Source organism: Pituophis catenifer, unplaced genomic scaffold (genome assembly GCF_029215685.1).
Source record: "Pituophis catenifer annectens isolate HBS135680 unplaced genomic scaffold, rPitCat1.0.hap2 SCAF_3, whole genome shotgun sequence".
Classification (NCBI taxonomy): Eukaryota; Metazoa; Chordata; class Lepidosauria; order Squamata; family Colubridae; genus Pituophis; species Pituophis catenifer.
The window spans coordinates 31,607,010-31,625,015 of record NW_027256883.1 but is presented as its reverse complement, the minus strand read 5'-3'; the positions used below and the strand labels follow the sequence as shown (position 1 = coordinate 31,625,015).

Sequence of the window (18,006 nt, the reverse complement as noted above, 5' to 3'; positions counted from 1 at the left end):
CAAGAGATGCAGGACTCACCTCCTCTCACCCCAAGCTCCATGGAATCTTATCTATCTGTTCCCAAAGGAAAGCAATACAGAAGATTCCTGTATTATGGGCAGAATACAGTAAAGTACTTAGTCTGAATTCTACATATCTGGTATGTGGTAACTTGCACCTGACAGTGGCACATTAGTATGCTTAGAATCTAATCTAATCTAAGCCTTAGATCATTCGTACATACACAGTTATTATACTGTAGGTCTCCCTATTTCTATGCTTATATATTTGATGTAGGACCTTAGCCTTGTCAGAGTGGACTATCATCCTTTGGATATGATTGAATGCTCATGTCTTTTCAATGACATTTTGAATTGAGATATTATCCTCCATCTCCCTACCTTGGTTCCATCTACCAGTTTGATAAGCCCATGTTTTGGCAAAATAACTACTAAAGAAACAAACAACTGGAGCTGGTCCAAATGATTGTTTATTAGCCTAAAGCTAGCATGTTATAGTGAATTACTAAGTCACTTGGACTTGGTCAAGAGCAAGACCCACAAGCAGTGGTGGATTGCTCCTGGTTCTGTCCGGTTCTTGCGAACTGGTAGTAAAAGCGGTACCCACCCGCCCGGATGTCATAATGGATGACCTGCGCACGCGCAGAAGCTTCTGCGTGTGTGCTCCCTTTGCGAACCAGTAGTAAAGGTAAGTAGAACCCACCCCTGCCCACAAGGTTACATAGATCTTATAAGGAATGTAGTCTGAGCATGTATACACACTATAGAAGATATTAAATAGAGAAAAAATTGCTTTGCAACTGATAAACAAGATAACTGGATAACCAAAGGGAGACATGCTATCTTCAAATGCCAATACAATACAATACAATACAATACAATACAATACAATACAATACAATACAATACAATACAATACAATACAATACAATACACAAAACAAAACAAAACAAAACAAAACAAAACAAAACAAAACAAAACAAAACATTTTCTTCTAGGTTGCATTTTGAGCTTTAGTCCTTCTGGCTCCATTCTACAAGTGTAAGTTATCAGTTTGCATTCATCCATAATGTTTTCTATACATTTTGTTTTTTGCTTCATAGCGTCTTGGAGAAATGAATTATTATAACATTATTATTATCATAATATAGGCATTCTAAAGCATTTCCCATTTTTCCTTCCATAAAGATAATTTCTTCCATTAATTTAATTTTTTTCTTCTAAAACAGCTAAAACTCAAGGCCCGCGGGCCAGAACTGGATCACAGGGTGCTTAGATCTGGCCTCCCGAGCTCTGTTTTTGCTGACAGAGTGCTTGGGCCACCAGACGTGCCCCCAACATGAGTGACGTTGAGTGACATTTGACCCAGCTCCCCGAGGTCAAACACAACCCTGATGTGGCCCTCAAAGAAATCAAGTTTGACACTACTGACCTAGGGTATGCTGGCCTTTTTTGCCTGTATTCTTTAAACTGTCCATTTTTAGTCTAAGATATATCACTAAACTTTGAAATCAGTTCTCTCGGTCAGGATTACATCCAAGATAGATGACTTTCATGTTTCTTCTTCTGCCTTCTGAAAAACAAATTTATCACCAGAAAGACCAGGAATCTGTTGAACCTCCTTCTCTTAGCTAAGTCAGAGTGATAGTAACATTTTCTTTCAGAGATATTCTGGAGAGAATCTTCCAGAAGATATTCTGTATTCTGGAGAGAGTACATTTCCTCAAGCATCTTAATGCACTCAAGGAAAAAACAGATAGGATGATAAACACATTCCTTTGTAATTAAAACTACTACTTGGAAATATCTTTTTCTTGCAAAGATTTCTGTATATTTTATGCTACATATGGCTATTGGAAATTAAATCAGATTGGAGTGCCGTGGGACTACAGTATACTTTTGTAAGACAAAACCAACCAATTCCACGAGATTAGAAGTTTTGATATTTGGTTTACAAGGTGTTTTTTTCCCCAAAGCCTGTTGCCCAAAAAGCAAGGTGTAAATCTATTATCCTCTTCTCAAATAGAAAACATTTAAAAAACTAATTGTCATGTATTTATTTATCAACTCTCCATTTAAATTAAGCCACAGAAAGCAAGAGCTATGAATCAAGAAAAGCATTTGAGGAATATGATGTGCCCACCCCTAAAACTTAAATAGGATTTTAGTCATTCTGCATTCTGCAACTGAATTATGCTTTGCTGAATGTTCTTGCTTTTGGAAAGAAGAAATAATAGACATTTGAACAATATCTGAAACAGCTATATGTAAAATGCTTTTTTAAATTAACATTTGGAAACAGGCCCATTTATATCAGTACAAAAGTAGTTTAGTACTTACATGAGAATGAGAATTTGTCATATTTCTGGCAACCATTCATCATGGAACGTTTATTCTACTGTATAATTTCAATAATAAGAGTGTTAGTATTATTGCAGCCACATTAGCTGGAAGAAATAAAACCTCACCTTCATTCAGTTGTGACCTTTCCAACTTTTACATTTTCACCATGTCTACAATAATAGAAAGCTTCTTAGATTTGGTTAATGATATCTTGGCTTAAATATCTTTAATTGGACCAATGAAATGTGTTTTAAAAAACCCTTTTTGTAGTGAAGCATGGAATCTGAATTTAGCCTAGATTTAGTCACCCAATCTTAATAAATGCATTTTATAATTGCCTTTGATAGACATGTGAATTATACATTCAAGTACTAAATTTCTGTACCACACACTGAAATGCATTGATTTTTTTGACATTCATTTTAAGTTCCGAGTTTTCCTTAAAAGGATAGGTATTTTTAACAAAATTATAAGGTGCTGTAGGAAGTGAAAGTTGCTGTGTCATTTAGCAGTCCTTATACTAAAGATAACGTGGAGGTAATGTGGAGGCTAGAACAGTTCAGTATCCATCAAACAATTAGAAAAGCAATTCAGTTGCACAGCTGTTAAGGTGTACTTTGTACCATGGCCAGTAGGTGGCAGCAAATGACAGGGGTTTGAACAGTACCTTTGCTATGTCTAAGTTGAAAGCAGAAATAGTTTATAGGAAAAGCACTGGAGTGGGTAGCACAAGAGATTGTGGATCTAAGACACTTAGGATAGTCCAATAGTAAACGCCAATCCAATGTGGTTTTGAATAATAGAATACGATTTAGATTTTATGGAAGTTAAGATTCAATTAACAAATTATGGAAAAATGTTTCTGCATCTATACATTCAACAGTGCCATAAGCAAATCTATATCTATATACTTTGTTGCAAAAAGCAAATCTACTATAAAATAAGTATACATATATAAGATTTACTATCCTGGATCAGATCCAGATCTACAGTCTATTTCAAACAGGATTCAGATGCTTCTGGAAGCTCATAAATTGGATATTGTTATTTTTTGTCTATCCAGACAAAATTTTCCAGCATTGGGAAAATTACTTTTATGGGCATAGCCATTACAAAATAATGCCATGTTTAAAAACACTGTAAGTTACATACTTCTCCCTGGAACAAAGAAGTGCTCAGCTGAAACAGTATTTCCTACATGAATATGCAGCATTCCCCCCTTCTCTGTCTATGTCCCTCTTTCTTGTTCCTGAAAGTTGATTGGCCCAAATTAGGATGACTAATCATTAAGGCAGGAAAAACTAAAGTAAAAATGTAAAAGAGTTCGCTTTATTTTTGCTAGCAGTTCCTTAAGTGATCTCCCAGCAATAGATCTTGCTTAAGGGTTCAGAAAACAATTTCTCACTTAACTATAATGGAAAGAGATATTGATGAAGGCACTCCTTTGTCAAGTTGGATCTTTCAGAAAGTGTCAGCTACCAAAACACAAGTCTCCAAAAAATCAAACATGCATGGTCTGAATTTGAGCTTAATCTCATTTAGACATTGTTTACCGAAGGACTGAGAGTAAATGATACCCTGCCCTACCCTATTTGTCTCTTGAATTGGTATGACTTATTCATCTTAGAATACTGAAAACAATACGCACTGATGTGGAAGGGAAAAAAACCCAGATTTCCTGCTGACAGTTAGCTGGGTTGTTCTCTTGATGGCAAAAAGAAAATGAAAATGTCCTGTAACTTTCAAGATTAATACATTTATAGTGGCAGAAGTTTTTATAGATTGTGCAGGGATGCAAGATGGCCTTCAATTGCCAGCATTCGTAATCACGTATGGGTATAGAGAGAAAGAAACAGATCTAAATGACAATGAAATGCAAAACATGGCAATTTTTGACAATTCCAGGTTACCAACTTGAAATAGATATGTGATAGATAATTTTTAAAAACTTTTATTCTTAACCTCCCCTTATTTTCTCTGTACCTGTGTGTGAAAATATATAATACTAAATATGATATGATATATGATATGATATGATATACCCTACCATACCATAGGGATGCAGTGGATTAGTGGCTAAGACACCGAGCTTGTTGATGGAAAGGTTGGCAGTTCAGCGGTTTGATTCCCTAGTGCCGCAAAATGGAGTAAAGCTCCCTTCTGCCAACCTAGCAGTTCGAAAGCATGTAAAAAATGCAAGTAGAAAAATAGGGACCACCTTTGGTGGGAAGGTAACAGTGTTCCGTGTGCCTTCAGCATTTAGTCATGCCGGCCACATGACTGCGGAGATGTCTTCGGACAGTGCTGGCTCTTCAGCTTTGAAATGGAGATGAGCACCGCCCCCTAGAGTTGGGAACGACTAGCACATTTGTGTGAGGGGAACCCTTACCTTTACCTTTACCTTTACCTTTACCATACCATACCATACCATACCATACCATACCATACCATACCATACATATACAATAACTGAAAATGCATGTGATGAAAAATGAAATGCAACTAGGGGAAATATTTCTTCATGGATGATGATGACAACATTGATTCCTCTAAAGTGCCTTCTTTTGGTCCTGACAATAATATTGTTCATAATATGGAGAGCACTGAGTCTCTTCTAGGGCAATCTATAGTGATCATAAGTCACTATAATGGCAAGTGACTCTGAGCAGCCTACAATTCCCATATTCAGACTTCAGATTAAAAACCATTAAAATAACAAATAAATAACATATAAACAATTATGATCCTGAAAAGCCACAGAGCGGGGAAGAAAAAATAAGTGACTAATCAGATATACTCCAATCAATCCGTTCCAAATTAAAACCCTTTCCCCCCCTCTGGCTTCTTTGAGTTCCTTTGGCTGATGCAAAATCAGTTTTAATGGACTCACTAAAAGCCAAGAGAGAAGGGATATGTGCATTCGTATCTCTGGGGGCAATCTTTGCTCAAGTATGAGCTACAGGAAGTCTTTGTGATATTAAAGGCTGAGTGAAGGATAATAAACTGATTTGGACAGCAAAGTGCTCCAGTAACATGAAGGATAAATGACTATTTCTTATATGGTGCTTCAGAACTTCTACTTTCCTTTATAACGAATAGATGCAAGAAACAAGATCGTTCTTCCAAGGGCAGGATGTACAGTATAAGAAAGATCAGGACTGCCATATATTAAAGGACTCACATAATTGTTTTCCAGTGCAGATTGCATGCATGAATGAAACACATGTGCATGCAGAGGAAGTTAGTGAAGTTAGATCCGGGCAGGAAGAATAAAAGTCTTGGCTAGAGGATAGGAAAATCAGACACACTGTAGAGGTCACAGTAGAGGAAGAGAGCAGCAGATACAGTAGGTAAAAGGGAAGTAGGAAACTTTTAATATAAAGTAGCAAACGGGATCAGGGACTGAATCTAATAAATCTTAGTAGTTGACTCTCATCTCTGCAAAAGTAGCAGAAAGTGCCTTTGTCTGGGTGGGATTGATTTGGCTGTATCTTTACTAGAAAATGCAGGAATGGCAAAGAGGACACATATATTTTGTAATTTGTACATAAAGGTAAAGGTTCCCCTCGCACATATGTGCTAGTTGTTCCCGACTCTAGGGGACGGTGCTCGTCTCCGTTTCAAAGCCGAAGAGCCAGCGCTGTCTCCATGGTCATGTGGCCAGCATGACTAAATGGCAAAGGAGCACGGAATGCTGTTACCTTCCCACCAAAGGTGGTCCCTATTTTTCTACTTGCATTTTTTATGTGCTTTCGAATTGCTAGGTTGGCAGAAGCTGGGACAAGTAATGGGAGCTCACCCCATTATGCAGCACTAGGGATTCGAACATCTGAACTGCTGACCTTTCGATTGACAAGTTCAGCATCTTAGTCACTGAGCCACCGTGTCCCCTTAATTTGCACATAACTACTGCACAAATATGCCCTGGCAACATCTTATTTCCCCCTTGCCTTATTGATGTTGGCCCATCAGTAAGATAGGCTTGTTCTTAAGATACTCATTTTAAAACAGTATTTTCCTTCTTTTTCCAATATTTTCCAAGGGCATCCATTACCTGAGAATGAATTCAACTGAAACTTGAAACATGAGTAACAGAAAGAGAGCAGGGATTGATAAAGGTGTTTGCATATTTTGGGCTAGTTTTCTGCCAGCTCAAGGATGGGTACATAGAACTTCAGTTCAGCAGTTGGAAAAGACACTGAGTTGCATCACAACTAGGTTATTGCACCTTGTTCTATGGAAAGATGCTGATTAGTAGGAGGCTATACTTGGTTCAAAATGCTACACACATTGTCCTCACAATGACTCTTTGAAGTGATGATGAATTTTAAAGAAAGCTACTCAAAGTTATGATTGCTACATACACACCCATGGTCATGGGGTGGCATTTTGGGTGCTTGACAACCAGCTTGCATTTATGTGCAGTTGCAGCATCCTATGGTCATTGACCACAATTTGCGGTATTTTTTTTTTTTGCCATGTTCCAGCTTGCCTATTGGATGTGCTGGATTTGCTTAATGACCATGGGGTTCATTTAAATATGTGAGTCCCTTAAATGTTTAACAACCATCTTAAAAATGGTCATAAAATAAAATCAGATCATATAGTGACTCACTTAAATTCTGGGCACAATTGTGATCATAGGTCAAGGACTACCTGTAGGTCTTTTCTTAACCTGAGCTGCATATAGGAAACACATCATGTCTGTACTAAAACAATTACATTGGTTTCCAGTTTATTTTGATACAGAAATGGATGTATCAGTGTTGCAGAAAATCAAAGGACTCGGACTTCGAGATCAAGAGAAGCTTTATTTTGGCTAAAGGTTCAGACAGAAAAGATAACCATCTAACATCTGAACAACGATCTGATCAAAACACGCATTCTTATAGTCTCCAAAAGCAGCAAAACACAGAAATATGTTAAATCATTCCTATTGGCTAGGCCCCTTATTGCTGGGCAGAAAAGCTGATTATATCTTGTGTCTGACACGCAGGTGTCATGCAGGAAGTATTGACCCATGTGGTTTTTAGTTCTGCATTTTGACATGGAAGTGAGAAAGTTCACTAACTCTGCGGTTTGACATTTTGAACTCAGAAACTGTATCTTACAATAACTAGGTCGAGGGACCTTTATAGATCATCCAAGCCAATCCCATATCATTTCACTCTTATATCCAAATCTCACTTTACGTCCTACTTTACCAGTGTTGACCTCTAATGCCCACAATGGTTTAGGAACAAGATAATAAAGATTAATCTTTTCTCATATACATCGGCCTTTGGCCGCAATCAAGTATGGAAGTCCTTTTCTGTGTTGCAGCAACCTTTAAGATATATGTGGCCATGATCAGGGATGGGGCAAGCCTTCTCAAGAAAGACAGATCTTACTTTTTCACTAACAGCTTTCCAGAAGTTGGTGTAGGCCTTCAGTTTCAGAAGCACCTCCGATATGAGCCTTACTTTTATGGGGTGTTTTGCAAACTTTGTAGTCTTTTAAAATAATTGTTGGGGTGTTTCTGTGCTGTTTAGTGATTTTAATATTTATGTATTTTACTGATATGGTGAGTTGCTTAAAGCAGGGGTCCCCAACCTTTCGAACCTCAGAGACCACAAAATTCATAATTTTAAATCCCGCGGACCACTAATATGATCTGCCTAATGACCGGCTGGTTGGGCGTGGCTAGGTGGTCATGTGATTGGGTGGGCGTGGCCAACTCCTTGCTTGCCCGCCTGGGCTCCTTAGGGTCCCAACAGGAAGCAGTTGCTGGAGCTAAGCAGCCACCATGAGAAAGAGTTGGCAAAACAGCTAGCTCAGTTCAAATTGAATCTGACCCAAGAAGGAGGTTCAGTAGAAGCACCTCACTGAGAACTAGAAGCATAGGCTTTCCAAGTAAAGGGAAGACCTGCGGGAGTACAAGGCCAGGTACCGGCGCCTGGAGGCTCAGCGGGCTGAGATGGTCAGCCAGTTCAAGGCCATGATGCAGTCCCACTGGAACAAGGTCCTCTGGCTCCTTGCAACCAGCAGCACTTCCCTCCAGCCTTCACCCAAAGCCTTGCACCAGGAGGCTGAAGCAGACCCCAAGTTGGAATTTCTGCCCCCCTCCAACCCACACAAAAAGACCCCAAAGGGGGAATCTCTCTGCAGCAACACAAACGTTCACTGCACGTATCCGTCCCAGATGCCATAGTTTGAGGCCCCCTGATTTAATGCAATATAAAAAAATGCAAATTATTTTTTTGCGGACCACCAAAATTTTCTCGCGGACCACCAGTGGTCCATGGACCACCAGTTGGTGACCGCTGGCTTAGAGCATCATACAAGATATGAAAGATATAAATCATTCAGAAAATACTGTTAGCAATATCATAAAACTAGCCAAAGTTTTATGCAGAGAAGCATGTTCAATAGTGTTATCCATTCCAATCCCTCTTGAGAAGTTGGCTGAGCCAATAAAAAGTTTTATTCTGATTTTTAGCCAGATTTCTGTGGGGACTGGGAAAACCACTTTATAACTGATACAAACAAGAGAGAAGGCAGGAAGTGCTCATTTTCATGGGGAATAATAAAGTCATCATTGGCAGCAATACAGAGAAATGCCCAGAGGCTAAATAAAATGCCTTCATTTGTGAGAGGCTAAATAAAGGTTAACAAATATCAGCAGCTCTTTGAATTGTGCCATTTCCTTTTGGTGTGACTGTCACTTTTGTAATATCTGGAAAGTTGGTGAGATTCTTTCCATGCCTAATGTATCCCCTGGGCCATGCAAACTCCCTCTGGTTGCATTGCACTCATGTAAATTAAAAAAGAGAAAAGTATTACAATAAAATTGTAAAAAATGCATTACAATGCAGCAAAAATAACCTTAAGAATTTCCCACTACCACTACCACCACCACCACTGCAATCAAGTTGTAATCTTCAGCTGAAGATCCAAGGTGTTTCCTTACCACCCACACTTCTAAAAAAGATGCAATGTTGTGGTGAAAATCAACTTGACTGTAATTTTATAAATGCCAAATCTTGGTGAACTGGTGCTCCCCTGGTCAGAATTGGGACCTGAAGGACCAATGTAATCTGGGCCTCAAGATCAATACAGATAATTGCTATTTTTAAAATAAAAAAATAAAAAAATATTGTGTCTCATTGGAGTACTTTATTGTAATGTTATCCTTGCACATCAGTTTTAATTATATTTTTTTATAAATCTGGTGACTACAAAAGCTGGAAGTGGCTGCCTTCAAAGTTCAATAGAAGAACTGAACAGCTCAAACAGGTCTGTGGGAGCTTCTTTTTATAGAAACCAGAAAACTGTAATAGAGTGCATTTTATATAGGTGAATTTTTATATGTTGCAATGGGGAGGCTATAGCCTTACTCCACTTCCTCTCTTGTCAAGACCAAGGACTTAACTTTTAATATGGAATGGTGGTGGTGTGAAATTTCTTAGGTTATTTTCCTACAAATCCTGTATTACTTTCTGAAAAATGAAGCTACTTTTGTACAGGTGATTAAAAATACACAGTTTTACTCTCCTCTTAGTTTTATTTCCACAACAATCCCACCAGTTAGGCTAAGTTGGAAAAATGATGGTCCAAATTCCCATGATGAACTTCCACAAATGAAGATAGACCTGAATCTGATACGTCCTGGTTCTAGTCTGACACTTAACTGCAGCACAATACTGATTTATTATAATGGCATGAAAATCGGATGATTTCCTGTTGGATTCAAACCAAAAACATATTTTGTCCAGCATACTAGTTTCTCAAGGAAAGCATGATCACAACAATTTTTGCTGCTTATGTTTTATATGCATTGGAACTGAGACTCATATTGCTTCTGAATGTTCTTTTGAGTAGAGAATTTTAAAATGTATAAACAATAAGGAGCAATAATAGTGGGAGGTATCATTTTGAGGGAACTCAGATGACTGTGTCATAGAGTTTGGTATACATACATATGCACACCAACCAACCAACCAACCAACCAACCAACCAACCAACCAACATGTGCCAATATGGTATAGAACTAAGATGCTAGTCAGCTAGATGACTTGGCCCAATCACTCTGTCCTAAGCAGGAAGTTGAAGGACACATATCTATCAAACTGTGCTGGACCAAGCATAGTATATTGGTCATAACCTTCAATGAAGGGACTTTCAACCTGCAGTGGATAGAGTCTGGATTATTATTATATAAAATGATTTCCACAAATTTATCTTAATCTAAAGATTAAGAAAGATTTAAAAAATGCAAAGCTTTCACATACCTTTTGTAGCTATCTCCTTACTAAATTTGTCATGTCTTTTTTTTAAAGCTGTCTAAGTAGACAGTTTGAGGTGGCAAAACATTGAGAAACATCGTAGTGGATTTGTGAATTATTTTTTGTCACAACAATGGCAACCAATGAAGAAGGTTTTGTGGGTTATTGAATAGCTACTTCTAATCCAGGAGTGAAATCCATCAGGTTCTGACAGGTTCTGGAGAACCGGTAGCGGAAATTTTGAGCAGTTTGGAGAACTGGCAAATACCACCTCTGGCTGGTCCCAGAGTGGGGTGGGAATGGAGATTTTACTGTATCTTTCCCCTGCCATGCCCACCAAGCCACGGCCACCAAGCCATGCCCACAGAACTGGTAGTAAAAAAATGTGGGTTTCACCACTGTTCTAATCCTATTGCCCTCATAGAGCCATCATGAACCCCTGTGTTGTTTATGGGAAGTGCTTGGATGATGGATCAGCTCCTAGAATACTTTCCTAGTTTGTGATGGAACGTAGAACGGATCCTGGGAATTGGGAAAGAAGGAACAATAATTAATGGAGGAGTTTCCTGTTCTTGACCTGACCTACCTTGAAGGACCGACCCAATTACATAGATTTGAGGTCATGCTGCACTTTTTATATCACAAAGTAGAACTAAACTGGGGTGTTCCTGCCAGTTGCTTAGAGTAGGTCAGCATCAGTTTCTTCCTTTACCCTTGCTTAGAATATTTCTCTGTGCTAAGTGTGGTTCAGTGTGGCAAATAAATATTCACACTAAGCAATAGATAACAGGATTGAGCAGCACTCTGCTCAAATAGCTGCCTTGTGTGGCTTTGAAATGTTTTGATTGTACAACCAGCTCTCACAGTAATTCCAACAAATACTATAGAGAAGTCAAGTTATCTAACGTTTCTTTATGGTTTATTCTACTCTTTATCTTCAGCAAAAATTTGGCTGTTGACTTTTTTTTTTTAATTTGATTTATATGCCGCCTTTCTCCGAAGACTCAGGGCGGCTTACAATGCGTTAAGCAATAGCCTTCATACTTTTGTATATTTATACAAAGTCAGCTTATTGCCCCCACAAACTGGGTCCTCAGTTTACCTACCATAGAAAGGATGGAAGGCTGAGTCAACCTTGAGCCTCATATATTACTTAGTTAATAATCAAGCACACATATTACATGACCATTATATTTAATGTTTTTTTTCCTAGTCCCAGCCATAAATCCCAAACATTTCTCCTTGTGAGGTAGCACATTTGCATTGCTTGCTTACATCTAACATACATGAGATTCCACTTGCTGTACTGCATGATCTATCCCCCCCCAATATTCATAGAACACTCCGAAGAGTTTTCAAGTTACTGTATATTTCTATACAATGGGAGCTATGGCATCCATGCATTATGGTAGGGGTCTCCAACTCTTGGGCTGTGGACTGGTACTGGTCAGTGGCCCATTAGGAACTGGCCTGTGCAAGCAAGCAAAGCTTCATCTGCACATGTGTGGGACCTAGGTATTGTGCGAAACCATCTCTCCCCCCACTCCCAGTTCGTGGAAAAATTATTTTCCATGGAACCGGTCCCTGGTGCCCAAAAGGTTGGGGACTGCTGCATTAGGGTTCAAGCTAATGTCTGAAATATTTTAAAACAGCATGCATTTTAAACAAGTCACCTGCGCAGTAGCACTAAAAGTGTATAATAAAAGCAAAAGACCCAATGGGCCAGCACTAGAACCCTAGTGCTGTTGCACTGCTACATCAGTAGAGGGGGCTGCCAGACTAATAGTAGCTGCAAGTACCAAAATTAACCTTGCAAAATTAACATCCCTGTGTTGTCTTAAAATATATATGATATGCTTGTGGTGAACTGTAATAGGCATCACAAAACATTTCCTACAATTACCTTGGAGTCTTTATTTAAAGAACAAAAGACTGCCATATTTATTTGTCCATTCTGTACCTTTATGGCTCTGCTTATGATGCAAAACTCTTTTGATTTCCTGCAAAAGCTTTAAGGAAATTAAATGGAGTATTCAAAGAAAGTTAAATCACCTCTCTGGAGGCCAGGACTTGTATGTGTGGAAGAAGAGGAGAATGCTAAAAAAGACACTAAGTGGTGGGAATTCTAAATCAAACTTTTTTTTTTTTAAATCAAGCTCAACTGCTGGTGACATTATAGATGCATTCATGGAATTTCCTTGGCCATAGTGTAGAAATACTTGTTACAACCTTCTGGATTTTTGTTTCAGCTTCCCTGATTAGTTTATTCCTTGGAAATCTTTTTCCCAAGTAGTAATCAGGCCCAACCTTCCTAGCAGCCCAGCCCAGGGGTGGGTTCTAAATTTTTTTACTACCGGATCTGTGGGCGTGGCTTATTTTGTGGGTGTGGCTTGGAGGTCATGTGACTAGGTGGGCGTGGCTGGTCAGTCATTTCTGGAAGGTCCTCGCACTTACAACCAGTCCTCGCACTTACGACCCAACTCATTTGTTTTCTTTTACCACTGATCAGCTGTAGGACGGCCCTTTGAAGCCCCGCGGCAAGAGCTTAAACAGTTTTTTCCCCTTTAGTCATCAGCTGGGACTCAGGAGGCAGCAATAGATTGGGGGGTGGGACCAAATAAAAGGTAAGAATAACGTGGGTGGGGGGGGTGGAGAACTGGTTTGGTGACGTCATATCGTCACCGCTACCGGCTCGGCCGAACCGGACCAAACCGGGAGGAACCCACCACTGGCCCAGCCTCACCTGAGCTGATTAATAACAAATACACTCGAAAAGCCATATGACAGTGAAATATGGAATGCTATTAGAACAAGTAAAACTTTTTAAAAACCTGAACAGTATGCAATTGAATAGAATGCTGTTATATAATAAACTTGATCTTGCAAGCTCATTCATTTTGATTTCAACTCAAATAAAGCCTCTTTACACACTGCCATGATAGGCCTTCTATTTATGTTTGTGTTTATGAATATTTACTAAGCTGTAACTTTATCAGTACCTGAGAATGTTCACAAGAAAAGAAAAAGCCCTTAGATGTGGCATGCTTGAAAGTAGCGAAAAGAGGAACACAAAGCAAAGCCTTGTGGCTATTTATGTATACTTAAACCTGGCAGCATTTAATTTCAGCCCTCAGGTAATTCCAGGAGCGCAGTACACATTAATTAGGGTAATAATATTTTCAGTTAATCTACTGAAAGGCTATAAGGTACAATCTCCCAACGCTATCGGCTGCACCATCTACAGCTCACATATTTTGATGGAATTTTCTTACGTTCTCCATCAAACTAAATGCACCTTTAAACGAACAGACTGCAGTAGCAATACCTGATAATCGTTTGCTCTTGGACTGCAATGCAGACTTGAATGACTTCTCTAATTATACTTCAGTTTGTGAATTACAGTCAGTTGCTTATCAAATGTGATTCTCTGAAACATTTATCCTGATAAAGTTTATAAGGCTTATTTTTTTTTATTTTAGAGTTATATATAATCTTCTTAAGACAACACAAAAAGAAATTTATTTAATATGCAACTTTATTATGTGTGTGTCAGACAGAAATACTGTATTTAACATAATATTCTCAAATACAATAACACCATAAATACATCTTCTGAACATAAATTTCACTGAAAGAACTAGTTTTTAGAGTTGGATTTTAATTGTTTTGTAGATTGTGCTCTATCAGCTGCCTTTGCTAGCAAAATTATTTCATCACTTTTCCTCTGAAAGCACCTAACGCATCATTCTGGAATTTACTAAATAATGAATAATCAACCATTTGTCTGCTTGTTTATAAGACTCATCTTCTACATTTACATCAGTGCTCGCACATTTCAACAGTCAATGCAAGAATATTAAATGAAAATCATCATGCAAAGCCAATTCAGAAATTTAGCTTCCAATTTAGTGTATGTTCCCAAAGTGATTGATACTTAAGAACTTGATGAAGCCTTCATGGGAACTGTAGTCTAAATATCTTCCAGATCTGCCATATCCTTGTTCTTTAAAGAAGAAAGATTCTTTAAAGAACAAGGATATTAAGGAAAGTGTTGAATGGACAAACAGTAACACATCAGAGGAAAGTTCCTGATTCTCATAATCATTACGCCCAGAGAACCCAATGATGACACATCTGGAGCTTCATTATTTGAATATATGGAAGTCCCGCACAGGTAGATTAAAGTTAATTCATATGTTAGTCAACTCTTATACTCATTGCCACCTGTGTCAACTTTCCAACTGTGCATTAAGGTCATTACTACATTTCCGAATGGCATAATTGAATTGTGAAAGAACTCAGCTAACTAGGTTAATCATAACCTTTGAAGCATTTTCTGGAAATCCTCAAGGAACTTCTTTTCCAGTAGTTTCCAGTGAATTCATTTGCATTTTTTGCTATTGGGATTAATAAACAAATGATATAATCTTACTTTCAGTAGATATAAGTTCCTGTGAAGCACAGTTACTTATTTAAACTGCTGACATTATTAGACCTGTAAATACAGATGATATGATTTATTTAATTTGATCAAGTAAACACTCTGTTGGTTTCAATTTGTAGTAGATTCATCAACAGGAATATATTTCCTTCTGCATTTTCAGGACCTAAGGGTTGTTTATCTTTATTATCTATTGCAATAAAGCACAAAGGTAGAGAGCTCATAGCTCCATGTTCTTTTGTTCTAGTTATTTCTCTTTTAATTTTTCATTCTGTTCTCTTAAGATAAAATTAAAAACCCATTTCAGCTAAGACAAAATTTTAGAACATTTAAAAGAACAATTTAGGGGTTTTAGCTGCCTTTCAAATATACATGATTCAGAACAATGTAGAGTGAGTGTCAAAAGGTGCCTGTGTGAGCATGTACTTCTCACAGCAGTGTGTTAATACTGCCTTGCAATTAAAAATACTGAATGAATCTTCCTTATACATGTCTCTGTGTAGTTTGCTCTTAAGATAGAGTCAATTCTTTTATCCTTTTTGCACACAATTTGTTTATTAGAAACAAAAGAACTGAAATTGAGAATCTACAAGTACAGTATTATACATGGTTACACTAGTAATCCTACTGAGCTACTAACATAAATATCTCACTTCTATCAAGAATGTATGTGGGTGAGTGGGTGTATATATGCAAAATATTAATACTTTAATGTTTAGGTCAAACAAGAACAACTCAAGCATAGAGATGAACCAAGGAACTGGTCATATCCTGTTTAACCCCTTCCATAGGACTCCCAGAATAAACTTTATTAAGCCATGAATGCTTAGAGACATTGTCTACTGTCACACAGTTTTGATGAGGCACATGGACTATTTATTTTTATTATTTATTTATTAGTTGCATTTTTATGCCGCCCAACTCCCGAGAGACTCTGGGTGGCTAACAACAAAGAATAAGACAACGTGAACAATATCCAATACAAAAGTTTAAAAAAAACATTAAAACCTATACATTCCAATTCGTGGCCGGGTCTCGCAAGATCACTGTAGCGAGATCAACGGCCCCAGGCCTGCTGGAAGAGCCAGGTCTTCACCGCTTTCCGGAAGGCCAGTAGGGTGGGGGCAGTCCAGACCCCAGGGGGTAATTGATTCCAGAGAGAGCCGGGGCAGCCACAGAGAAGGCCCTCCCCCATGGGCCCGCCAGCCAACATTGTTTAGCTGATGGGATCCAGAGGAGACCGACTCTGTGGGATCTTACCGGTCGTTGGGAGCTATGCGGTAGAAGGCGATCTCTAAGATAGCCTGGCCCTGAGCCATGTAGGGCTTTAAAGGTAATAACCAACACCTAGTTTGAGTAGTGTCAAACATGGTCGAACTGTGTTGTTATGACACATAAACACCTTCCTGTGGAGTTAAACAAGAATGCAGATACGTTTTTAATAAGCTGGAGTGAAAAAGTAGAACAGGAAATAATGCTGAGAGTTTGTATTACTAATACCTACCTGAAACAGTTCCTAAACTACTTCGCAATACTGGCAGCCATCCAGTGCCTCAACCAACAAGTCTGGCTTATCTTTCCTTTTTCATTAATGGCTCAACCACACACTTTCTCACACACACAGACACACACACATTTTAGCTGCCTGCGTTTTTTCCTCAAGCAGTCCAAAGTATCTCCACTACACTTAGCTGCATTAAGGGGATAGGACATTGATTTTTTTTTGTTTGTTTCTACATTGTAGGTTACAATACTGTACAAGATTCTCGCTGGACCAGTTCAAAGGCCAAATTAAGTAAGGCATTTGGTCTCCCAGCGGAATGTTTGCAGAATACAACTAGCCTAAAGGCGGGACATGAGCATAATAAAATCCTCTTGCAATGTTCTTCAGCAACTGGGATTCATTCCTGCCTCCAAAACAGAAAAAAAGAGACTACATTACTATAAATGCAAAACTAAGGAAAAAAAAGTCCCATATTTTGAAGTCATCATTACTATTATTGTGTTAAAAGCTTTTATGAGCGGGAAACCGGTTAGAACTGTATTTCCCTTTTGCACTTTTGCAAGAATTAACTAGCTTCAGAAGACACCGCAGTTTCCTATGCAAGTATTCGCCCGGGGATGGTATGTCTGTATGTTTCCACACCCCCACACTCACCCCCACTGCATGACTACAAGGCACGTCGTGTGATTCAAAGACCGCGGGAATTTTTTTTTTCTTTAACCAACCTCTCTTCTCTCATTGCGATCGTCCAGACAACTCCAAGGCGCCGATTCTGGACCACAAATGATCCTCCCTGATCCCCGGGAAGCCTCCGGCACTCTCGTAATCCCCAGAGCGCCCGCGCTTCCCGTCACGTCCCAACCCGAAGCGCAAAAGCCGCCACCGCATCACGACATTGCCCGCAAAAAAAAAAACCCGCCGGGCCGGCTCCGCTTGCGCGCAAGCACACGTCGTCTCAAGGTCACTCCCGCGAGTGGGGTTTTTTTCTTTTTTTCCCGCCTCCCGGAGGAAGGAGACTCCAGCGCGTGGGATGGGGAAGTGCGCGGCGGGGCTGGCGGCCAGAGCCGGCGCCGAGGCCCTGAAGAGCCGGACTTAAGCAACAGCTTCCCTGCCGCCAACCCAACCCCCACCCCCACCCCTCACAACCGCCTGCGCGCCCGCCCGCCCGCCCGGTAGAGAGAACTGAAACTGCTCCATCTTCTCGGCGGCCCTCAGCCAAGGAGCTCCTTTACGTGGCGCCCCTCCCGAGGCGGCGGCAGCAGCGCCAGGCTGGAGCGCTTGGCTGTGCCAGGCTCCGGCTTGAAGTGACGCGGTGCAGCAACGGCGGCGGTTCCCACTACAGTGACGGAACAGCAGCCCAGCGACGAAAGCTGCTCCGGGAAGCGCAGAAGACATAACCAACCGTACGTACCGCCGCCTTGCAACCCGTCCTGCTCTCCCCGCCCCCCGGGCCG

At 39.6% G+C, this 18,006-nt stretch overlaps 1 long non-coding RNA gene across 1 annotated transcript; it reads right to left on the bottom strand.

Annotated features, from left to right (window-relative positions):
- Positions 1-14,124: 14,124 nt before the first annotated feature.
- On the bottom strand, positions 14,125-17,979 carry LOC139314691 (uncharacterized). Its single transcript, XR_011600207.1, has 2 exons — positions 17,278-17,979; positions 14,125-16,955 (listed from the first exon to the last, which is right to left on the bottom strand). It is a non-coding gene; the product is annotated as an uncharacterized lncRNA (long non-coding RNA).
- Positions 17,980-18,006: the final 27 nt, after the last annotated feature.